Here is a 25,701-nt window from a genome sequence, read left to right as displayed (position 1 = left end):
ACACTTATACGAACTATTATTTCAGTGTGTAGTACAAAATAGTTTGTTAATTGAACAGAAGTATCAAATTGTATTACTTATTTTCAAAGTTGATACCCAGAATATTGACTAGTTTTTTATGAAAGCTTAGTACAAATACTAACAAATTACTTTTGACAAGCTAGTACGATTTTAGATCTATTCTATGAACAGTTTTAATTTTACATGAAAAAGTAAAATTTCTTTGGGTCAGGTTAAAAATGCAATTCTACTGTTTTATTGTTTAAAACCAAAATTTGCAAGCAAGTTTCATGAAATTTGAGTATGCGTTCCCACATTGTATTTTTTACTCATAGTTAAAAGCCAGAGTTTCCAATCTAATATAATAAAATTGTAGCATATATTTTAACTAACTACATAACATAAGTTAGTAACATTTTTGATCTATACAGTGAATGGTTTTTATTTTGCACCAGAAAGTAAAATTTTTTGACGTCATGGTATAAATCAGATTGAAATGTTTCAAAGTTTAAAACCAGAGTTTGCAAGCTATTATCATGAAATTTGAGTATGTATTCCAACTAACTATTTTATAATAGCTTGTAAAATTTAAGATCAATAGCATGAATAGTTTTAATAATTCAACAAAAGGTAATATTTCTTAATGTCTTCGGAGCAGGTTTCTAAGCTGCGGTTACAGTGCGCGTGCGTAAGAATTTGAATTTACAATACGACGAGGAGTACTCTTGCATGAGTGCTCTCTACACGAGCCTCAATAATGAATGTGTGAGAGAGAGAGAGAGAGAGAGAGAGAGAGAGAGAGAGAGATTCAATGAGCGGAGCGTGGTGGGTAGGTCGCTCGGGGACGGTGAAGCTATTTTGGGCACAAATAATTATGAGTAAAAATTCATGTAAATTAATATGAATAAATATGAGTATCAGTAAATAATTGTGAATATCAGAGTATTATGTGAAAATAAATATAATGTTTATTAAATATGTAAATCGCGTAAATTTCTATTGTCGGAAAAGATACAAATGAGTTTAATTAATAATCTTGAGCTAGACGGTGACTCTCGTGTTGCTCGCTGATTACTCTCGAAAGAGGCTTGATCAGGCATCACAACTTGTGGCGAAATGAATGTGATGAGTGTGAAAGTAATGTGACTTATTTTACCTTGGTCGGCGCCATTGGACAGGGATCTCCGGATGTGCTGGGCTGGCACGCGCTTTCGTCCGTATTCCTGTGTTAAATTACCGAAAGGAGTCACACACGATTCGATCGGGTAAGGTAATAAGTGAGTTTAGAACCATCTATCTAATCTTGGTGTCCAGCGCGATTGATGTGGAACCTAGATTTCGATTGACGTGTTCTACTCGGCAAGAGGTCAACCGATAAGTGAAACCTGATTCGGCTCTCTTGCACTTTGTTTTATCTCTGCAACTGCGCTAACGGTATTCAGCTGAATACGTGAAATCTGATACGGCGTGTTGCAGTAGATTGGATAGTAAGGAAACTCCCTGTGGATAACTTACATCTAGACGGAAGTCTGCGTTATAGGAAAACACAAATCAATCCCCCTGGAAGGTACTTCACGGTTGGATGCACTTACACAGTAGTCAGCTATTACGAGTATCGAACAGCACCAAGGTGAGTGTTGGTCGTCAAGTCGCAATAGCTTGACTTAGAAAAATCACGGCACTAAGCGATTGAAATTCGACTAAGTGTCGTGAATGTATTTTTGGTAATTTGAATGATAGTACAAATTAACTGGGTTGTAGAACAATAATAAATCAATAATGGGTCAGTGGAGCATGTGATGCTCCTTTTATACCCACGCCCTGGGGTCACAGGCGGGGGTCGCTCTCATGCGCTCGCCTCCTTCTCTCGCCTGCCTCGTAGAGTGAGATGCAGCGAGTAGGTTTCTTGCTGCAATATATACCAGGTGCACCTGAGTAGGCCATCCGGGTGGACGAAATAGCGAAAACAGTTTTTCGGGGAAAGTCGACACCGGGTCGATATTTATACCTGGTGCACCAAGTAGGCCACCCGGGTGGATGAAATAGCGAAAACAGTTCAACTTCTTCGGAGAAAGTCCTCACTGGGTCGATATTCATACCTGGTGGACCGATTATGTCAAATTTTTTTTTGTAGTTTAATACAGTATGTTTCACGAATGCCGCACACATTTCTTTTTGCAAATTAAAAATAGTAAACGACATTATTGTCTATACAAAATATATATCAAAATAAAGGAAAACGTTTACGCTTTTTAATGGTGCATCAATATTTGTGATACGGGATAATAATTAATGAATGATGGTCGTGGAAATGGGACGAAAAATCCAAATGTTCATATTAAGGTTAAAAAAAAATTCCACGGGAAGGTAATTTTTTAGACAGCGTCTGCACATCTTACATGCGCAAAAGATCTCATAGATTTTCCGAAATAATTTTTTTCTCCGACGTAAAAAATAATATTTTTCGCTACAGCGTGTTGCTCAAGACGACCTTAGCAACGGCGGCCAACAATGCACTACTTGATGTGATATTGTTGAAAAGTCGTAAAGTATTAATTGCGATTGCTACAAAAGCTATTTGTCGTTTTGCTAAGACGGAAAAGCCTGATTTTTATTTTACCGTGAAGAAATGCGTCGATTCCATGATAAATTGACTTTCAAAAAGTCGGCACGTTGTATGATAAACCTATGCAGAGCTGTCATTCGTCTCTCTTAGAAATTAAAGCCCGATTTCTATTGAATCGTAAACAAATTTAAAGTTCCAGCGAATAAGCGACTTTCTAGTATTTTCTTTGTTCAACCTATGCGGAAACCGTCTTTCGTCTTTCTGAGACGATAAAGCTGGAATTTAAATTTTATCGCGAGTGAATCCAGAGATTCAATAAATAAACGGCACTATGAACGTCAGTATTTTATAGTTTTGACCTATGCAGAAGCTGTCTTTCAAATTTTTCAACGAGAAGCTGACTCTGAAAATAATTGTCAGTTGTATGTTTGACCTATGCAGAAGCTGTCTTTCGTCTTTCTAGACGTTATAGCTTCATTTATAGCACAATACGTTTCTATAACGATACTGTAACGTTTAATTGGAAACCTTGGAACGTTTCAGAAAAAAGTCGAAAAAACGTTTGTAGAACCTTCCAGAAACGTTTAAATGTCCGCCCCTAATTTTCATTTCTTAATGTGTACAACGTAGTAGGAACGTTTAAAAAACGTTCTGCCTGGTAAACTGAGCGGGTAATCAAATGTTACATTTTAATAAAAATAATTTATCAACGCGCTAATTTTTATTGATAACTCTGCGTAAAATACTTGGCTTTATTTTCCTTGCATTGCCGCGATGACCGCCAATTACTTATGTCGATCTGTCATACTACGATGCACGGTTAACTGTCGATGATCAACGGTGGAAAATGCCGAATTCCAAATGATGTGGTGCCACAGCAGCGTTGTGGAAAGGTTGCTGCAACATGTCCGCCGCTGGCAGCGTCGTCTGCCACACGGGGGCGCGTTGTAATTTCTTTATCGACCAGCTCGCTGCTGCCAACTTATGAGCTACGCGGCAATTCAATTTGATGCCGGGACGTGTAAAAACATGTTCCTACGCTGACAACAAAGTGGGAAAGAGGAAAATTAAGTAATGACGGTCGACGAGCGCATAAAGAATGTTTAACATTTTTTTTTAAATAGACAATCGTGTAAATTTTGTTTACACGATAATAATCGCATTGCAAGATTGCCAAATCCTCCTGGTGTAACGTCCGGAAGGGACTTAGTTTGCGAACAGACGGTTCGCGTGGCCTTGGATAATGATTTTAGCCTTTTCTCGTGCCACGTCCACGAGGAGACGAGACACGAGAGGTCGGCTGAGGACCAGCGACTTGCGAGTGACGTGTATTTTTATGGAGAAGGATCACGTTCGACCCAGTGAAACGATTGATCGTTCATCGCCAGGGCGGCAGTGAATACATTAGGATGATTATTTATTTGATATAGCTTGGCATGTTTGTAGGCGGACAGCAAGTAATTTAGAGAGTGATTTTATAGAAAAAGGAGAGAATTTATTATTGACATTATGCTTGGACTTACATTTTTGTTAGTTGGTTGTACACTGCGAACTGGACTACGGCTGTGGAAGCTGAAGTTGGACAGAGAGCATTGTACTTTAACACTCAAGGAGCACAATTTAAAAGTGACTGCACTGGTTGACTGCTGGAGCTCGAATAGCTAGAGTAGACTGTGTCTTGAAGCGACCCGGTCTATGCTGCCTTTCGGCGGCTTTGATTTTATTGCTTTTTGAGAGCTGAGATTTGTTCTAATTTATTTAACTGCGGCGTAACGCCGAGATTTGTCTCTCTGTCCTTTTCCAATTTTCAAACCGACGTCCGAATGTTCTCGAACATTGTACTTACAAGTGATGTTGTAATTATGTTTATGTAGTTGCAAATGATTGTTATTAATTGTTCTTTTAATTGTTTTGTTACATCACAGGGTAAATGTTATACTTAGCTGCTTGTTGCTAATTCGGGCATTCCGCTGCACTTCACACTATCATTGGCTGTTTATTGTAAATTCAATTATTTGTTGTTGATTCGGAGATATGAGGGAAGGCGTTTATAAGGAAAAAGAGATAGTTTAGAGATCGAACGGCAGCGGTCTTAGTTAAGACCGATTTGGGGTAAAACATAGTTTATTAGTTTATTTAGGGCGTTTAATTCATTGTAAAATAAAAGTTTTCGACATGTGTTTTACCTTCTCGAATATTCGATGTTAGATCGTACGTTGGCAGTTTTTCGGGAGAGAAAATAAGTAACCGTCGATTTTTTATAGCGGTCGTAAAAAAGGTGTTAGATTTCTCTGTCTACGGACCGAAGCGCTTGGGAAGTCCCGAGCGCTGCGTGTCTCGCTGCATGTGTAGCGGGCTGCGTGTGCGTAGGCTCTTTTAGAAGGTTTTGGGAGTTTGAAATTTTGGTGCCGATCTGTAGGCGACATTACACTGGACTTAATCAGTGTTGGCTGAACTCTTGCCTGCAGGTTTTATTCGCTCTGCCGATGTACAACTTTTTACTATTAATGATGTTACCCAGTTCTTCAGTTATTTTGAAAAGTTATTTCGAACTTAGTAGATTTTTACAAAATACTCAGGCAAGAGAAAAGACTTGAATATTATCTGAAACAATGTAAGTTTTAAAAGCACAATTTAAACTACATAAATAATATTATTTACTCATATCTTCTTATAATATTTTTTGTTTCTAGGGCATTCAAACAAAATTTGAGTTTGTTAGATTCGCAAAAAAATTGTTCTTTTACATCCAATCAACAGGATGTCTCAGAATTTTTACAAAGTCTTTTCAACCATATTAAAGCTAATCTTGTATTGGTCTCAAAAGAAAGTCTCATTGACGATTTATTTACTGTTGGATTCCAACAAATTACTAAATGTAGAAACTGTAACTTTGAAAAGGAATGTGCTCACCTGGTAGAAAACATTCTGTTCATAACGTTACCCCAGAATGATGAGTGCGATTTTGAATTAAATATAAAAAATTTATTCATTAATTACACTCTTGATATGAGACAACAGCAACTGTTCAAGATGTAATCAAGAATTTTTCCATTTAGTTGAAAATAAAATAGTTTATTCTCCGAAATATTTGATTTTTGTAATTAAAAGATTTTCTATAAACGGAGAAAAATTATTTAATGCAGTAGAGATTACTCTTGAATTAGATTTGGTTACGTTCGAGTAAGTTTTATACTTTTTTTTTAGATTGCTTGGTTATTTCAAAAAATAAATTTTGTTTCCTTTTAGAAATGGGAATAATCAATCGGATACCGTTTTTACATTAAAAAATGTAATTGTCCATCATGGGACAACGATTAATCAAGGATATTATACAGCTTATGTAAAACAAAAAAATGCTTGGTATCATATTAACGATGATATCTTCGAAGTCTACGACTTCGAAGAATTTATTACATTAATAGCTGATAATGCTTATTTGTTGTTATATGAGAAAATAAATTAATACACTGTTAATTATTTTTAGTTACTTAATTTTCCTCTTTCCCACTTTGTTGTCAGCGTAGGAACATGTTTTTACACGTCCTGGCATCAAATTGAATTTCCGCATAGCTCATAAGTTGGCAGCAGCGAGTTGGTCGATAAAGAATTTACAACGCGCCGCCGTGTGGCAGACGACGCTTCCAGCGGCGGACATGTTGCAGCAACATTTCCACTACGCTGTGCCACAGGTCGCCGATGTCACGAACACTGGTTGATGTGTCTGATCAGCAATAAACTCATCGGATTAATCCGCCGACCTGGTTGGTAGTCGCAATGTCACCGACGAACACCGATGTACGTTACTGATCCGCACTGTACGAACAGGACCATCACGCTAACGATGGCTTAGCCCATACAATTAATATCGAATCACATGATTCAATTTAATGGAAAAATAACTCAATTTTCATAGCTCGATGTTTGACGCCGCTTGGGTCGGCGGGAGCTGGTTTTATTTTTCTATTGTTTTCAAATTATCTGAGTCTCCATAATAAGTTAGATTTTTTGCGGTTTCATATACAATTAATATTGTATCACTCGATTCAATTTTATGAAAAAATAACTAAATTTTGATCAACTGTATTTTAAAGCATCATCCCGGCTTGAAAGATAATCGCGCATTCATGTCTAATAAAGATTTCGCTTTGCGAAAAGTTATCGCTGAACATTTGAATGTAAAATCGTACATTTGTACTTTTCACGTAAAAGAAGCCTTCAAACGACATTTACAGAATAACACGAACATCACCGAAAGTGAGCGGGAGGCATTGAAAAAGATGTTGAAGCAGTTCTTCTATGCCTCTAATGCAGCTTATTATGATAAATTATATTTAGAGTTCACTGAAGAAGCACATGCAAAATCCATGAAAATGAGCGAAATATGAAAATAATTGAAATATTTATAACTCAACCAATTTATAGGGTGACTGACGTACAAAAAACTTATCATCAATTACTAACTCCGTATGCATATACCATTATAGAAAAGGAATTGGAAATAGCTTCAATAAAAAAACTGGAGGTTAAAGACATCGATATCGACAATTTTTTAATTCAAGCTAAGCATAAGATCAACTTTGACGACTTCCATATACAATTTAATAGGATATTTTATTCTTTAATGATTATTTTTGAGAAATTTTAATAAAATATTTTATTAAATTGTATGTGGAAGTATTTAAAGTTGATCTTATGCTTAGCTTGAGGTCGCGTTGATGGCTAATGATGCATCAAAGAAAATGAAACCACTAACTTAGTCGTGTCAGGTAAACACTTGGAATCTTCCGGCAAACAGCTTAGATATCCCAAATGCTTATCATTGAAGGTTTATAGACTTATATCAGTTAATTTAAGTGTATGCAAGTATTTAACTGGACAAAGTACTTTCAAATAGGGTATTGAAAAAACCCCTTAGGCCTAATACCATAAATAGAAACATATGATTATTTAAGCCCCCTTTTGAGCCCTTAAGCCATCTGTTGAAGATCCTGACATTGAAAATTGTAAAATAGTACAAATTGTACCAGTTGGTGAGTTTACCATCTTACACTACCTTATCAATACTAACAATGAGTCATCTTTTCTTTCAATATATTTGTCGTTGTAGCTTCAAACGAAGATCAATCAACTAATTCAATTCAGGCGACTTGCAATAAAGAAAATATTCTCGTTTCGCCGGTTTTGAGCAAGAAGAGAAAAAATGTCAACTTTGTAAACATTAATCAATCAGTACCGTTGGTTAAGGTTTATGATGTGGAATTAAGCCAACATGTTTCTCCTCATTGCAACACGGAAAATCTCGTACCATCGAAGCGGAACTGTTTATCATCGGCTTTAATTGATAAATTACATGGTAATGTTAATACTCAATAGCCGTACATAGTCCGTTTTCATTTTTTAAATTGTTTCTTGATTGCAGATATTGAAACTTTGATCTGATAGCTGAAAAATAAATCTCGTATACTTGAAGTTAAAACCTGCTTCCGACGAGTCTACCCTACTTTTCGACGACAGTTCCATAACTGCAGAAATAAACCTTTCCACACATGGTAATTATTTGAAAGTTCTATTTACTCTTAACCTAAAACCCTCTTTTGTAACCGTGTGACCCTGGGGTGGCTTATAATGATAAGTCGTAAAATTCAGTAATAAGTTTTTTTAGATTTATTGAATAACTAAAATTAACTATTTACAAATGAACAATTAAATGTAGCAAACAAAATGATTAGTTTAGTGCAATATACTAGAAAAATAAAGAAAAGCAATAACTTTAACCAAGCAATTAGTAACAAGTATGTAATAAACTATGATTTGTAGTCAGTATTAAGCAAAGAACGGTAATCAATATTTCGGGCAGAGCATTTAGCGGCCAAGCAAAGCGGTGTCAGGCAAAAGCCACAGGTAGAACGGGTTAACCCTTGGTTTGATCTGACCGGGCGGTTGCACCTGTAACAAAGAGAGGGCCGATTCAGGTAAATCTCTATCCACGGTACAAATGTCACACATAAACAGCCCCGGGTCGGTCGGTGTGGAACGGAGAAACGAAACGGGAATCGGATCGGGGATGCTCAAGAATCGACCTTCTCACCTCATGTGCTCACGATGTACCGCTCGCTTTGGCTCGCTTCGGCCGTACATAACGCCGTCGTTTATATACACTGAAAATTTCAAATAATATTGGTTACTAGAGCGCTATAGTAAAAAAATTGACTGACGGTAACAGTAGCATAACTAGATTTTTGGGTAGATTACACTACATACTCTTGTATTCACATAACAGATATGTTCAAGTAACTTGAACTAGAATGTTATAGTAATTTTTGCTCAGTTGCAATTCTTCCGTAAATACATAAGTTACAACTTAGTTATACTATCGAGCCACAATATTATAAATAATATATAATTTTTTCACTTTGGCGAAATAAAGAAAATAGTATATTTCTCAACGGATGCAGCTTCGCCTTCGGCTCGTCTTCGTCGCTTTTGGCTCGTGCTATAATTCCTCGTTTTGCTAAAAAAAAACCGTACGTGCATCTGCTGAGAAATATACTATTTTTTAAATTCTTCACACATAATTGTGTTATTTGGGTAATTTTAAGTAAAGAGTTTCACTCAATAAGTGAAAAATGCAGATTTTTGCAATTTTCAAACGCCCGCGGGGGGCCTAAAACGGCGCGGCTCGTCTGCTCTGCCGCTCGCTTAGCTGACGACGTAGCAGACGAGTGTTCGTGTGGCTACATACGTGGCAGTCACACTTTTATAAATAATAATATTATTGTAGGTAATGCGGTTGAAGTGATTTCCGACAAATTTGTTTCACCACCAAGAAAATAAAAATTATTTAAAAATTATTTCAAAAAAAAGTTTTTGAGAAAAAAAATTAAAAAAAAAAATTTTTCAAAAAAATTTTTTATGCAATAATTTTCATAAAATTATGTTTGTAAAAAAATATAATTATTAAAATAAATTTATTCCATTAAAATCCATAAAAATGTCGGCTTATTAGCTAAGAAATTTCGGCTAGGCGCAGCGCACCTATTCTATACGTCTGCACGAGAGAAATAAAAAAAGGTAGTTCTAGTTTGGGTACTTCTGGTATTCGAAGTGCTACCATATAGGTATCATTCGATAGGGAATAGAAAATAATGAACTCATGCAAATTTTCAGATGATTTGGTGCGTTGGATAAAAAGATAGAGCCATCCAAATTTTTTTTAGCATGAAAACACGTTTTTTTCCAATTTTTTGTCAAACATGAGTCAGCCACGAGATCTCGGGAAATACTTAACCGATCGAAATTCTGACGCGAGATTTCGAAAGGTATACAGCTCTACTCCAATAGTTCACAATCAGAATTTCCGATTTCCCGGAAAATTCCTCTTCTAAATCGATAAGTGAGTGAAGTGCCGTTTAGAGATTATGTTTCAAATATGTTTCAAATTTCGTTTTCATGTCAGCCACGAGAAAAAAATTTAACTAAATTCTGTCCGGTGATTCGGAAAGGTTTTGGGCCGTACTACAATAGTTCACACTCAGAATTTTCACTTTTCTGAAAATTTCGAGCTTCAATTATTCACTCGTTCGCTATTTTGCGATATTTTTCATTCATTTGAATAATCGTCGCTTTGTGGTAAAAAGAAATCCTATCCTCAATGAATGGCTTTCAATTTTGAAAAAAATCCAATGCACTCTCTATATGTACGTATTCAAACTATCAACATCACAACATGTGAAACTCATTAAAACTCAAAATATGACATTGTTAAAATCTCATTTTCCGATTTAACTACTTATAAATAAGTATGAATCCCGGCAAAGTATTTTTTTATCCTTTATAAAACACTTCACTCATTGACCTTTTCTCCCATCTCTTAATGGATAACCATTATCGAACTTTTTTATGATGACCTTTATTTACTCAGAGATTTTAAGAAAGATTAGAAGTTTGAATGAATTACTGAAAGATTATATCGTTTCATAAAATATAATTCATTAAAACGTTTAAATATCGAAATAATCGTCAAAGATTTTTTTCTTTGGTTTGTTACAATACACATAACTTTTATTTTGGCTCAAAGAATAACAGAGATTACATTGTATAATGTTCGTATTTCGTTGTAATAACTTTCTCGAAAGTTATTGTTGTCGAAAAAATTGTTAAAATAAAGTCACTCTAATGCGAATATAATACATTACATTGGTACCAATACTTTTAGTCCTTCAGTACGAATTATCACTTTGCGTGCCCAGAGCTCATTGGCTTACATGTGAACAAAATCAATTTAATGCATCGAAAGAATTCGCACTTTTAATAATTTTGACCATTTTTCATATCATTTAGTTGAATCCTCTCGAGTACATACATACAGAGGAACCTCGCTATTCACGGTTTCACTATCCACAATTTTTGCTAATTCACAGTTTTTTTTGTGCAACTATCCCTCGATCTATAGGGGAGAAACGCCTATTATGGCGCGTTTATAATTTAAATTAATTAGTATTTATTTAGTACTCTGTACTAGCAGTGTCAACAATATTTATAGTCGTCATGAGTGCGAATAAACAACAACGGGTAAGTTTGTTTATATACCTAATCTATAAATTTGCGAATGAAGGTTAGGTTGGATAGTAATTTTGTGTTGTCTGTTCATTACAGAAGAAACCTGTTAACGGCAGTCAAAGAAAAAGAGGCCTGTGGACTGCAAATCAATTAATTCAAGCTCTGAAAGCTATTGATAATAAAGAGTGTTCCACCAGAGCCGCCAGCAGAATTTATGGAATTCCAGAAAGCAGTCTACGAAGACGGAAGAAATCATCGACTGACAGAGTGAATGGCTCATTATCTCCAAAATTTGGCCTGCTCCCCACTTTTAATAAGTCTCAAGAAAAACTATTAAAAGAAAGAATTATTGAATCCTCTAATGTGTATTGTGGTGTGACACCTAAGCAATGCAGGACAGTTGCTTTCAGTTTAGCTGAAAAAAATGGTTTAAATCATACATTCAATAAAACCAAAAAGATGGCTGGCACTAAGTGGTTGAAGAATTTTTTGGAAAGAAATGACAGATTAAGTGTGCGAAAACCTGAAGCAACCAGCTTATACAGAATCAACAGCTTCAATAAAGCTGAAATGAACAAATTTTTCAATAATTTAGACAGTCTGGCATCTCAGCATAAGTTTATTCGCAGTAGAATTTTTAATATAGATGAAACTGGAATCAGTACTGTGCATCGCCCACCAAATGTTCTTGCCCCAAAAGGGCAAAAGCAAGTTGGACATGCCACATCTGGAGAGCGAGGGAAAAACACTACTGTTATTTGTTGTGTTAGTGCTTCAGCATATTTCCATCCACCTATGTTTGTGTTCGCCAGGAGAAGAAATTATCCTCTTTTCGCGAAAAATGCACGCGGATGGATCTATTGTAGATGTTACCCTAAATGGCTAGAGTAATGAAGTTTTATTCTTTAAATATATGAAATCACTTGTGGCACACTTGCATCCACAGTTGAATGGTCGCATGCCAACCAAAGATGATATACTACAACCTGCATTAGTGGTTATAGATAATCACGAAAGTCATTGTTCATTGGAAATTATAGATTTGTGCAAGATGCATAATATTCACTTACTTACGCTTCCTCCACATACTTCTCATCGCACACAGCCTCTGGATGTGACATTTTTTGGACCACTTAAGCAGAAGTTCTATGAAGTGTGTGACCAATTCGTTCAGACAAAAGATAAGGACTTAAACTTCCAAAAAATCACTCCTTTTGTAAGTATCTATGTAAGTAAGCATTTAAAATTGTAATTGACATTTATCATTTTTACAGAACTTTTTGCTGAAGCTTATAATCGTGTTACATCTCCAGACAAGGAAATAAGTGGATTCAGGTGTACAGGGATATTTCCTTTTAATACGCAGCTATTCAAAGAACATTTTGGGATGAATGTTGATAAATCATCTGATTCAATTGAATCTTCTACAATGGAAATATCTTCTGATGATGTCACTAAAAATATTGAAAGAAACTTAAACGATGATACTTCAACCATGGATCAAGAACCTGATACCAACTGTATTAATAATGAAATAGCTAATTCTGAATCAAAAGATGACAAAAATTATACCTCTTTAAGCTCGACAATACGTAATGAAGAAAATGTGCTGGAAGTGAACATGTTAAGACATGTTACTGATAATTGTGATGTTATTAAAGTGGTCAAAATCGATAATTGTGATGAAGATGCAAATATGCCTTGGAGTAACATTGAGTATTATGATGCTGCTAGTCATGAAATAAATAATGCAACTATCGTTAGTCATGTGAATGAAAGTATTTCAAATCATAAAGAAGAGTCTATTAGTAAATTTAATTTGGATAAGGAACTCAACCAAAGTATTCATGTAGGCAAAGAGGAAAGTTGTTCTTCAGATTTTTTAGCCTCAGCAAATTTAGCTAATAGTACATTTGATTTGGATAAGGAACTCAACCAAAATAATTCTGTTGGCAAAGAAGAAAGTTGTTTTTCAGACTTCGTAGCCTCACTTAATCAAGAAATAAATATTGATCAAAAAGTAAAAAGTATTACAAATAAAAAAAAACGTGCTAAGGCTGGAAGTTATGAGATAGTTACTTCTTCACCCACCAGAAAAAAAAATAGCAAATAATAAAATGAATAAAATGAATAAGATTAAGAATGAAACACTTTTTAAAATGAAGAAGGAACAGTCTGAAGCTGAAAAACTAGAAAAAGAAGAATTAGAAGCCAAAAATATTGAAAAGGCCATTATTGAAAAAGAAAAGCTGAAGTTAGAAAAAATCCAAAAACCGAAGATGGAAAAAGAGGCTAAACTGAAAGAAAAAGAAGAGTTGAAGAAAAAAGAAAAGGAAGCTCAGCTTCAAAAAACTTTTCAAGCCAACGTCGAAAAAAAAATTCAGGCAGCCCTAAAAAGGAAACATCAAGCTGCTGAAAATAAGAAAAATAAAGAGAATCAGAAACTTATTGCTACTTTAAAAAATTTTGTTTATGATAAGCCAATCGATTTTTCTAAAAATATCTTATTGCAAAAAAACTAAGACTATTAGTCAATTTTTTTTGAATTTACGTTTTTTATGTTTGAATATTCACAGTTGTCATTGATATTAAATCCAAGAATAAAAACATGTTCTGTAATTGTTGCATATTATTTATCATTCCCATTCATCATTCTTGATCAAACTACTTCATTCGATGCAATCTAGTTTCATAACCTTACTTATATAATGCGCCATAATAGGAATAGGTGTGCGCCACAAAAGGCAAAAGTGTGCCCATTGTGGCGCAAAGACAAATTTTTTAAAATACTTGTTTATGAAAAATAAACGACATTTTTCAGGTAAATGAAGTTGAATTTTCAAACATGAACGTCTAAGGAATGAAATTCCGTAATAAAAAGTTAATTTTGATTGTACAACTTTTTATTATTAACCAAAATCTCTTAGGTGTGCCATAACAGGCGCTTCTCCCCTATACGCGAATTTAAAAAGTCAGTATTCACGGTGTTGACTGGTTTTATAATTTTGTTGCTGAAGATGCAATAAGTAAAATGATTAAAGTCACTATTTCTAGAATATAATGTTATGGAAATTTTATTTCAGGGTCAAACTTAATGTGATATTAATTCTGAGCTGTTATTTACGATGTCAAGAAGTCTATTATATTATTAAATTTAACTATATTTATAGCATACACTTGCATCATCTTTTCCTAAATTATTTCTTTAAGGGCTAACAGGAGGCTTAATTATTTATCATTTTTCAATTACAGTATTATGCTGTAAAAGTAAAAAACATTTGTTTTTTCAATAACACAAATGATAACTTTTTTCAATAGCCTATTTGAAAGTATTTTGTCAAGTTAGATAATTAGGAACAATTGAGTACAATAATAATGAGGGTATTGGTCATCAACGCAAGCTATACGCATGTCTAAGCTACCTGTCGTAGAAATCCAAGATCAAGCATTCAGCTAAATGAGCCTATGTAGTTTCATTTTGTTCGATAGCCAATTGGCCATGGTCGCAACCAAAAGCTAGCCATAAGATGAACTGTAGCTACTTGTACATATAGCAAAGTGAAATTAATTTATGGAAAATGATAAAAAATGAATACCAAATTCTAGAAAATTGTACACAGGACCGTCACTAATGGCGCTCAACGTGGGGCCCGAACCCTGAGATTAAAAGTCTCATGCTCTACCGACTGAGCTAGCCGGGCGAAGATGAATCGATTATGACCTTCATCATGTATTTCAACTTCTACCTCACGCATCTGACGGAGAAGCTGTCACGCCGCGAACAGGTAAGGATTGTACGGAACAACATCCGCCCGGAGTACCGCAGCGCGATGTGCAATCGTATGCCAAAATCGCTGAAGAAAATCCAAAAGGCCGGAGAGCGTTATGAAGATGCCTTGGCGATCAGCAAGAACTCCAAGCACAACGAAAGCGAAACGATTTTGCCGTTGCCAGCTAAGTCGTCACGCCAGACGCAGAAAATCGCTGCTGTGTCGGAAGTTGAAGAGGAGAGCTCTGTGGCAAAGGACATACGCCAGGTTAAAACCAAGAAAAAGCGTACGCCAAAGAAGAAGCAGGGTACGAATCAGGAAAGCGTCGCGGCAGTGCAAAACACACCAACGCAAGTGGCGAGCCCTGGCCAACAGCAGCAGGCAACGACAAATGTCGCCAACGGCGAAGCCCGTGGCAACAACGCGCACTTCGTTGGCGCGTGCTTCACATGTAGTGAAACAGATCATCGCGCCAGCAAATGCCCGCAGCGTCGCTGCTACCGCTGCAACGAAAACGGTCATCTAGCACCTCAGTGCACCAGAGCACCGCAAACCGCATGCCAAGTCTGCGGAACGCCGAACGCCGAGTTCCGCAACTGCGAGCGGTGCACTCCGTTCAGACAGGCCTGGGGAAACGCGAATGCTGGGAGGCAGGACGGTCTTCTGCCGGCCCCGCAATGGAACGCGAACTAGGACAATTGACCAATCAGTGGAGTAGTTCTCCGCCACTACCGCTGACGCCACGCATCGCGCGAGCGAACGCGAGCATGAGAAGTATTGCCAAGAAGCTAAAATCGACAAGGCACAGCTCGGTAAAATCGATAAGGCAATCGATACCTTGCTGTTGGAGAGGCCAAAACTTGATCGACGCGAAAGCTCGAGCGCACACGCGTCGTTTAAGGGAGGGGGGGAAACATGTGAAGAGTCTTCGCATGTGAGCGCGAGAGTCGAAGGTGCGATCTCACGCGACCCCCGAAGGACCACTCCACTTGTGCAGTCGAGTCCAGAGGGGGAAATTTTGAAATTCGAAGCGAGCGATGACGAGTGTGCAGCGCTAGCTTCGGAGAATCGAGACTACATTTGTGGGCAGTTAAACGGGAGACAGTACAAAGCTCTGTACGACCCCGGCGCACAATCAAGTTTCATCGGGCCAAAAATTGCACGAAAGCTCGCAAACCGACTACAAGGTCGCGCGACTGCAGTGAAAGGCCCATGCTCGACTGGAGTAACCACGACGCTAGGTCGCCTCGACGTGCAAGTACACATCAATGGCAAGACCGAGCGCATGCAATGGAGAGCAATGAGTTATTTGGACCATGACATCATCCTTGGAGCGGACTTCAAGAACCTCTGGGCGGTGGACACGCAAACCGTTGAAGGCGAATGGCGTGTACACAAAGGCCCTTGGCTGCCGTTCTATAGAGAAGATTCGAACAGCGAGGCGGACATTCTGGTAGAGTGTGCGAGTCTCGCAATAGCCTCCGCTTCCGAGCAAGCTTGCCTAAAAGCTCTGCTCGATCGAGTGCTCGGAGAGCACGAAGATAGCGAGGCAGAAACGTTCGAATGTGCAGGTTTGTCCGAAATAACACCGGAGCAAGAGGCCGCAATCCACGTTGTTGTCGACCGCATGATGACAGCGGAGCCTGGCGCTCTAGGCCTCACACGCTTGACGGAACACCACATCGACGTGCAGGGCGCAAGTCCAATCAAACATAAGATGCGACGCATGTCACCGCCAATGCTACAAGTGGCGCACGATGAAGTGAAGAAGACGTTGGCCGAAGGCGTCATCGAACCGTCAGCGTCGGCGTGGAGCAGCGCCCCTGTCATTGTTAAGAAAGCCGATGGCAGCAATCGATTTTGCATCGACTATCGCGATCTTAACAAGGTGACGAAGAAGGATGCGTATCCAGTACAGAACATCGACGTGATACTCGACAAGCTGCGTCGACTTGAAGTCTGCGTACTTTCAAATTGCCATGGAAGAGTCAAGCAAAAAGTATACGGCATTTGCGGTACCTTGAGCCGGACTGTTCCAGTTCACGCGCCTCGCTTTTGGCCTCACCAATGCGCCAATGACATTTCAGCGACTAATTGACGCTTTGTTTGGCCCCGAATGCGAGCCGCACGTTTTCGGGTACCTTGACGATATCATCATCGTCACCGAAACGTTCGAGCAGCATCTCGTGTGGCTCGAGAAAGTACTTGGGCGTCTGAACGACGCAGGTCTGACCATCAATCGCAAGAAGTGCGAGTTCTGCCGGTCGAGCATGAAGTACCTCGGGTACGTACTCGACGGAGATGGCCTGCGCGTCGATGAGGACAAAGTCGCACCGGTGATGAATTATCCGGCGCCTACCGACTTGAAGAGCTTGCGACGTTTCTTAGGTATGCTTGGCTGGTACGCCAGGTTCATACCAAACGATGCAGAGATGAAGTTGCGTCTTCTCAAGCTCACGAAAAAGAACGCAGAGTGGATTTGGGCAGATGAACAACAACGAGCTTTCGAAGCTCTGAAGAAAGCTTTGACGGAATCCCGTGCTCGCACGATCAGACTTTACGAGGCCGTTTATCATCCAGTGCGACGCGTCTGCGTTTGCGATCGGCGGTGTGCTTTCGCAAGTGTTCGACGACGGCGAACACCCGATCGTATACGTAAGCCGCGTACTTACGTCAGCGGAGCGCAACTATACGACCAGCGAGAAGGAGTGTCTCGCACTCCTGTGGACGATACGCAAGCTTCGTCCGTACCTGGAAGGGTACAGGTTCATCGCCGTGACAGATCACAGCGCACTTCAATATCTGCGCAATCTCAAAGACCCGACGGGCCGTTTTGCTCGATGGGCCTTGGAGATGATGCAACAATGGGAATTCGAGATAGTACACCGGCGTGGCAAACTGCACGAGTTGCCAGATGCCTTATCGCGAGCATACGAAGCCAACGACGAAGTGTGCGTCGCAGGTGTGAGCGAAGAAATTGACGAAGAACATCAGTGGCTCATACAAGATGTCACGCAAAATCCTCAGCGCTGGCAAAATTGGTGAGTCGAAGGCGGTAACCTGTACCATTATCGCTATGATCCGCTGCTCGACCCTATCACCGATTGCGAGGAGGGTTGGAAATTAGTTGTACCGCCTGCGCGAAGGGAAAGAGTCATGCATGACGCTCACGATATCACGAGCGCCGGTCATCTGGGTGTCGAGAAAACCTTCGATCGCGTCAAGCGCGAGTACTATTGGCGTGGCATCTATCACGACGTATACGAATACGTTCGCGCATGTGATACATGCCAACGCTATAAGATTGATCAGACGGGTCCGCGTGGACTAATGGGGCGTCGAGTTATCGAGCGGCCGTGGGCCGTAATCGCTTGCGACTTAATGGAGTTTCCACTCAGCAAGAGTCAGAATAAATATCTAATCGTATTCGTCGATTTATTCACTCGCTGGGTGGAACTCAAGCCCGTGCGACGCGCCACAGGGAAAGCAGTCGCAAGCGCGCTCGAGGAACTCGTGCTTTTCCGCTGGGAATCGCCCGATTTCCTTATATGCGATAATGGCAAGAAGCAGGTGAATAAAGATGTAACCGCTGTCCTCGATGCTTACGGCATACGACAAGTTACGACTGCTCCCTATACCCCACGAATGAATCCTACCGAGAGGGCCAATCGTACGCTAAAAACGATGATCGCCGCGTATGTAGGTGCGAACCATAGAGATTGGGACAAACACTTACACGAGCTGCGCCACGCGATAAACACTGCGGTACAATCGTCGACCCGTGTATCGCCAGCGTTTCTCAACTACGGATGACATCCGCAACCTGTGAAGAGTTTGCGTCGCGAGGTAGAAGCCCCAGCCGTCGAATACTGGGAGGTCGATGAAACTGTGTGGCTCGAACGCATTTCGCGACTCGATGCGATTCGCGATCTCGTGAAGCTTCACTTGGATAAAGCGCATGCGAGACAAGCTCGCCACTACAATCGCGGTCGCAAAGACGTTAGGTTCGCAGAGGGCGACATCGTGATGCGACGCACGCATCACTTGTCAGTCGGCGCGGACGGCTTCAACAAAAAGCTTGGTTCGCGTTACGAAGGCCCGGTGAAGGTATTAAAAGTTCTCTCGCCCTCCGTCTACGTAGTCGAGACACCGAATGATAAACGCGTTGCGAAGGTCGACGTGAACAACTTGAAGCGATATATACAGCCGCGTGAAACAGATACCCAAATCGCATGTACCGAGTTCATCATAATGAGTAGTGACTCTGAGTGCGAAGATAACTAATTTTGTTTTCGATATCTGTTTCAGAAGTACCTCCAGTAATAAGTCACCCCGGAGAGTGTACGAGCACCGACCAGGACCCGAAGATGCGCCAGCGATCGGGTATCCGGACGAGAGGAACCCGGGGACATATGTCGCGGATTGCCGCAACGGCAGGCCGAGGACCCACCGGTACCACCCGAGCCACCGGCCCCCGTGCCTCCACCTAGGCTGTCCGAGTACACCAGGAGTGTACTGGCAGCGGTCGCCGAAGACACGAGGTGGGCCGCCTTGGCGGCCAGTAACGCCCAAGCCACGGATGGAGCCAACGCGACCAACTCGGACACGGCCGCAACGACTTTCGCCGCCACCGTGAGCGCTGGCCTGGTCCCGCCTATCCCGGCTGAGGACCGAGCCCCGCCCGCAGAAGCCACCAGCGAGGTCGTCCCCGAGACCGTCAACGAGGACACCGCCGAACGACCGCCTACGTCGAGCCAGGAGCAGGGCGATGACGACGTAATGGTGCTGTGCGCGTCCGACTCCAGCGACGAAGGTGAAGCCTGCGGCGGAGCCACGGCGAACGAGTTCTCGTTCCCACCCGTCGCCGAGATCCCTGACCATTGGAACGACGAGGATTGGGACGAAGGCGTGGATGAGGGTGCCTTCCCTTGGCCCGAACTCCGCTACCCACTGCCCCGTTTCCCTGCTCCGCACAACCTGGGCCTGTCAAAAGGCCAGCGTCGACAAGCACGTCGAGATAAACTCGCCGCGGCCATCGAGCGAGAGCAGAAGCTAGGCGAGGCTCTCAACCGGGGCCAAATCCACGCTCCAATCTCACCGCCGTCCAATGACCCGGAACGACTCCAGCGGCTCCTGGAGGCGAAGGACAGGGTCGACCTCGTCCGCGCGAAGCGAGCGGCCGCACAAGCTGCGTCCTCGGCCAACCCTACAGGCCGACAATCACCGGCCAACATCACCACCGACGGAGCGCACCGTGGCCAAGGACGCGCTGAAGCCACCGAAGAGGCACCTCTGCCCAAACAACGTGCCGAAGAACGGCAGCCGCAGGAACGCGCCCACGTCACTGCAGAGGTTCGTCAACACGAGCGCCCGGACGAGGAGCAGCGGAGAACCGACCGTGCCCGAGCCGCCGAGGAAGCTCGCCAGCGCGAACGCCTGGAACAGGTACGCCACGAGCGAGCCGTGGCCGCTGCCCGTCGCGTCGCCGCCCAACATGAAATATATTGGTCCATGCGGCGCGACCTGGCCAGGCAGGGCACCAAATTCAAGGCTGGCCAGCCGGCTCGCACAGCCACGACAAGTCGCACCAGCTCGGCGAGAGGACAAGGGAGGAGAACCTTGGTGGGAAGTGGAATACCAAGCTTCCCTCCGAGAAACCGAGCCGAAACGACGAGGTTCGACGGACGACACATGCCGCGTGACGCTCGGGTAGAGCCACCGAAAGGCGGCTGCTTCATCTGCTGGAGCACGACTCACGGATGGCGAGCGTGCCAGCAAACACCCGAGCACGTCTACTGCTGGAACTGCGGGCGCCGAGACGTCAACACGCCGGCTGATTGTCCCCGGTGCCGAGAAGGGTACCAGCGTTGGATGCGGAGCCAACCCAGTCGGGACGGACCCCCTGCTCGGACCTCACGCGCTCGTGAGGTGCCTGGACGACGATCGCCCTCAAGATTTGCGGCGTCGCGCGCCACCACACCACCGAACAGCACCGCCACGATCACGGAGATCGTGGAAGTGCCGGCCACCTCGTCCACTGGACCCTCACGGACCCCGGCTCCGATCCGGCCATCGTCACCACCGCGGCAGGCCCTGCGAGCCATCGAGCCACCGCCACATTTCGAAGAAAGGGCCCTCGTGGCGCAGGCCGCCGCCGTACAGCCGAACGCCGCGATGCCTCCAGCCGTGCAGGTCCTTGCACAGCCCGGACCAGGTGCCATGGAGTGGGTCGCCGCACTCAACCAACTGGCCGCAAATCTAGGCGACGTGAGTCGGGAGGTCCGAGAGGAAGTCATGCGGGCAGCCGTAAGGCCTCCGAGACGTCCCAACGCAGGTAAGTCAGAGGGGCCCCCCTCCAAAAGACGTGCGGCCGCGGCCCCGTCCGATGGAGAGCCCGAAGAGGTGGATAATCAGGTTTGTTTTTTGTCGCAGGAAAAGAGTAAGAAGAAGAAGCTAGGCGACCCCGCTGCACCGGTGAGTCACCCTCCTAGCTTCTCAAGCTCAACGGCAGAGCCGTAAGCGGCGAAGGTAAGCAATTGCACTGAGCTTTACCTCGAGCTTGCGCGACAACTCCTTTCCTCGGCGCGACCGTGGTAGGTAGCGGGTAAGGGAGGGGGTGTGACGTTGTGCCGCTGCAAACGTAGGCTGCGAGAAATGGATAATTAATAATGTTGGCGACGCCGATAATAATTGCGTGGTATCTTTGCAGGTACGCGCGATTAAAGGAACGAAGGTAGAGCCCGGCTTGCTCACCGCAGTGGCGCACGATCGTGAACATTGCCATGTTTACGTTCGCTTGGCCCGCCCAGCGAAGCCGAAGCTGCTACAGACACGAGAGATAGACAAGGCGACACGAAGATCCTCGCGACCCGTGCGTGCCAATTAGCAGACGATCGCAACATTTGTATTTCGACCGTTGAGCAGTGTAGAGCTGAGTGTACGCGAGCTCTGTTGAGTTTTCATTGTTGAGTAGTTTTGTGCGGGGTATCTGGTAGTCGAGCGTGTGTGAGGAGGGTGTAGTAAGTAATTGTTGAGTGAAAGTTGGTCTAGGTGCGTGTTGGTGTGAGTGTGAAGTTGGTGGCCACGATCTCGAGCGTGTGTGCTGGCGAGACGTGCGGCGCACCAAGTCGACATCAACGCGACGCATTCCGACCTTCCGGCCCGTCCCTGTTCGCGTCTGTGGCCAACAGACGACAACGAGGAAAGCAGAGAAACTCCTAGGACCCCGGCGACGTGGAGTCTACCCGTGCGGTCGCGAGCCTCGAGAGCGAGGAATACTGTGAGTAGCCATTGGTACTACCGCGCTTCGCATAGACCCTCCGAACGGCAACGCAGCTTGCGTCCGCGACCCGGTGTGATTGGGAGTGTGACAGCTTCGGCTACGTGTGAATGGGTGATTCGGAGGAGATTGAATAAAATAGAATCTTTGTATTTACTGAAATTCACTGTTTTATTATTTATACGACCCGTCGTTTTCCTTTCCTCTTTCTCAAGGATTTTCTCGGTTTTTCAGGTGCTTTACAGGTGCAGTGTTGCAGTTGCCGGAGTCCCCGCTCCATACTTGTCGGCGTCTCCTCCAGGAGGAGAGTCGTACCCACGACCTCGAGGTAGTATCTCGCGTTTTCTCCCGTCCCTATAGAGCTAGCCGGACCCTGGCCGGCGACGAGCAGTCGCTCGTCTGGCGCGTCGTATAACGACAAAGTCGGCCAGGCATTGAGAACGCCTTGTAGACGGTGGACACGGGGAGTCTACCGTCACATTATAAAGATTCGAAATGAAATAGAAAGTAGTTTTACTAATTGAAGCCTCTGAAAAATTAAAAAAAATGTCACGACAGCACTTGGTGGCCAATGAGCTCTGGGCACGCAAAGTGATATTTCGTACTGAAGGACTGAAAGTATTGCTACCAATGTAATGTATTATATTCGCATTAGAGTGACTTTATTTTAACAATTTTTTCGACTACAATAAATTTCGAGAAAATTATTACAACGAAATACGAACATTATACAATGTAATCTCCGTTATTGTTTGAGTCAAAATAAAAGTTATGTGTACTGTAACAAACCAAAGAAAAAAATCTTTGACGATTATTTCGATATTTAAACATTTTAAAGAATTGTCTCTGTTGCTGTATTAGACAAAATAAAAGTTATGTGTACTGTAACAAATCATACAAATAACAACTTAGCAGACCATTTTTTTGTTAAGTTACCTTCGCTCGATTACAGATGTTTCAGAATTTTAATAAGGGTAATATTAGGATCGCAAGATCATGAGCTGGTAAATTAATTTATTAATTTTGCATTCTATTACTATCTTAGGGCAATTTTGAAAGTAGGTCATTTTTATAGTACTTTTTACAAGTCCTGTCGACAGATTTCAAAAATCAATATATCGCCGTTGCTTACGAGTAAAAACACAGTGAAAAGCGCTACGAAAAAAAACATACTGATAAAATGCCCCGAAAAAAAAACACAGCTCATTGAATGCTGTGAAAAAAAACACACACCATCGGAGCGCAACGAAAAAAAACACACCTCATTGAATGCCATGAAAAGAAACACAGCACATTGGATACCGTGAAAAAAAACACAGCAAATTGGATGACTCGAAAAAAAACACACCTCATTGGATGCCGCGAAAAAAAACAGCAGAAAAAAAACGAAACAAGTTTCAATGCGGTGTTTTTTTTCGCGGCATCCAATTTGCTGTGTTTTTTTTTCACGGTATCCAATGTGCTGTGCTTTTTTTCATGGCATTCAATGAGGTGTGTTTTTTTTCGCAGCGCTTCGATGAGGTGTGTTTTTTTTCGCAGCTCTCCGATGAGGTGTGTTTTTTTGCAGCGCTCCGAAGAGGTGTGTTTTTTTTCATGGTATCCAAAGAGGTGTGTTTTTTTTCACGGCGCTTCGATAATGTGTGTTTTTACTCGTAAGCAATGGCGATATATCTGTCGCACGTCTAGACACAGCCTTTAAAAAATAGGAAAAATTCTTACGCTATATGATATTTCAACTTAAAGTTATTTTCATATCCCGAAATAACATACTAAATTTTGGGACAGATCCGTGAACTCCTCTTCAAAATCTCCTCTGTAAAAAGCTCATCAAATAGTAGGAAAAACTGTTCTTATACAAATTTTAAAGATTACAAATTGTGCTAGGTAATGAGTCATGTCATTACTAATGACATAAAATTTTCAAATTTTTCAACAAACAGTATAAGTGGAATTTTCGGTAATTGTTCTTAATGAATATATATACTTGAATTCGTGCAATCAATTTCATAAACAAATAAGTGCTCATGAAAGCGTGAAGTATTAATACATTTTATTCAAATATGTTTGCCGGTCTTACACAGTGAACTAATGATACTAAATCCAGATTCATTATTTTCAAGACTAAGGAATACTACCGTACCCTCTACATATTTTTGATTTGCGTACGTCAATGGTAAATATTCGAAAGATATATTCGCAATAAGGTACTTATGTTAGGATGTTAAACGTTTTAAAATTTTGGTCTTCATGAATCTTGGAGAAGTAACTATTCTAACTATCTTACGATGAATATAAAATAATTCTCAATAGTTGTTGGAATCAAATATCCTGTTATATGTAACTCCCAAACATCTAATTTAACATGCTAATTCAGCTGCAGATTATCATAAACGAACCGTACATGAACTATTTGTAATTGCGTATAATTGCTCTTTTATTATAATAGAGAGCTCTGAATAGCTACAAGCTTATTAGACACTCCATAGTAGTCAGTTAGCTCTTATGTGTTGAGAAGCATACACGTGTATCACGGAATCATAATAAATATTTTACCTATTAAAAGTTCATCAGTATATAGTATTTCACTTATTTCCTTTTCTCGTTATCACTATTTGTATTAGCCTCCGATATAATTTTTTGTGGTAGACATGATTCTAAATTTCTAAAGCTAAGCTCTTCAATCTTACGATTTAGTTAGTCAATGTCAATGGATTTTCCGGATCACGTATTAAATATATTAAAACGTTAATTTTGGTGAAGTCATAAGATTATTTTATTTATTATCAATTATTTTTGATCATTTTTAATAAAATATTCTATAAAATTGTATGTGAAAGTGGTCAAAGTTGATCTTATGCTTAGCTTGAGGTTACGTTGGTAGACAATAGTCCAATAAACAAAATGAAACCACATACAACTCAATCGTGTCATGCAAACACTTGAAAACCTATGACAGGAAGTTTAGAGGCGACAAATGCTTATCGTTGAAAGTCTTTAGACTTATACCAGTGTATTTGAGTGTTTGTAAATATCTAACAAGATAAAGTACTTTTTTGTGAGATGTTGAAAAGGGCTCATATGCCTGTTTTCTAAAACAAACAATTTTTTCACTTTTTCAGCTTAACACTATAAATAGAAATATAAAATAATTTAAGCCCCTTTTGAGCCCTGAATAAACTTACTATTTCATAATTCAGTCTTTGACATTGATGGACAGAAAGATTACACATTTGACAATAATGTTCAGAATTGAAATTCTCTTGATATTTACAAATGGTATTTGAACCTAAATTATCTCTTAAAAAAACCAAATGAAAATATACTTTACATTTTCTAGAGCCTACATTAAGCTCCATTTCTGCAGCAGATAATTTGTTCAATTCATTTACAAGGAAGATGTTACATCCAGCCCACGACAGACTGGCTTATGGACGGTCAGGTAGGCACGCACGGTGAGTCGCTGCACGAGTCGGTGCAAATGTGCATGCATAGGCGCCGTGGCATAAGTGTGGGCACCCGCGTAA

At 41.3% G+C, this 25,701-nt stretch overlaps 1 protein-coding gene across 1 annotated transcript in view; it reads right to left on the bottom strand.

Annotated features, from left to right (window-relative positions):
• The window catches only part of LOC106653788 (glutamate receptor ionotropic, kainate 2), a 63,589-nt gene that overhangs the window by 17,605 nt on the left and 20,283 nt on the right, over positions 1 to 25,701 (bottom strand). The window lies entirely within an intron of this gene.

The sequence above is a fragment of the Trichogramma pretiosum genome, unplaced genomic scaffold, assembly GCF_000599845.2.
Source record: "Trichogramma pretiosum strain Unisexual culture from Peru unplaced genomic scaffold, Tpre_2.0 scaffold111, whole genome shotgun sequence".
Classification (NCBI taxonomy): Eukaryota; Metazoa; Arthropoda; class Insecta; order Hymenoptera; family Trichogrammatidae; genus Trichogramma; species Trichogramma pretiosum.
The sequence above is the reverse complement of the archived record's forward strand: the minus strand, read 5'-3'. Positions and strand labels throughout refer to the sequence as shown.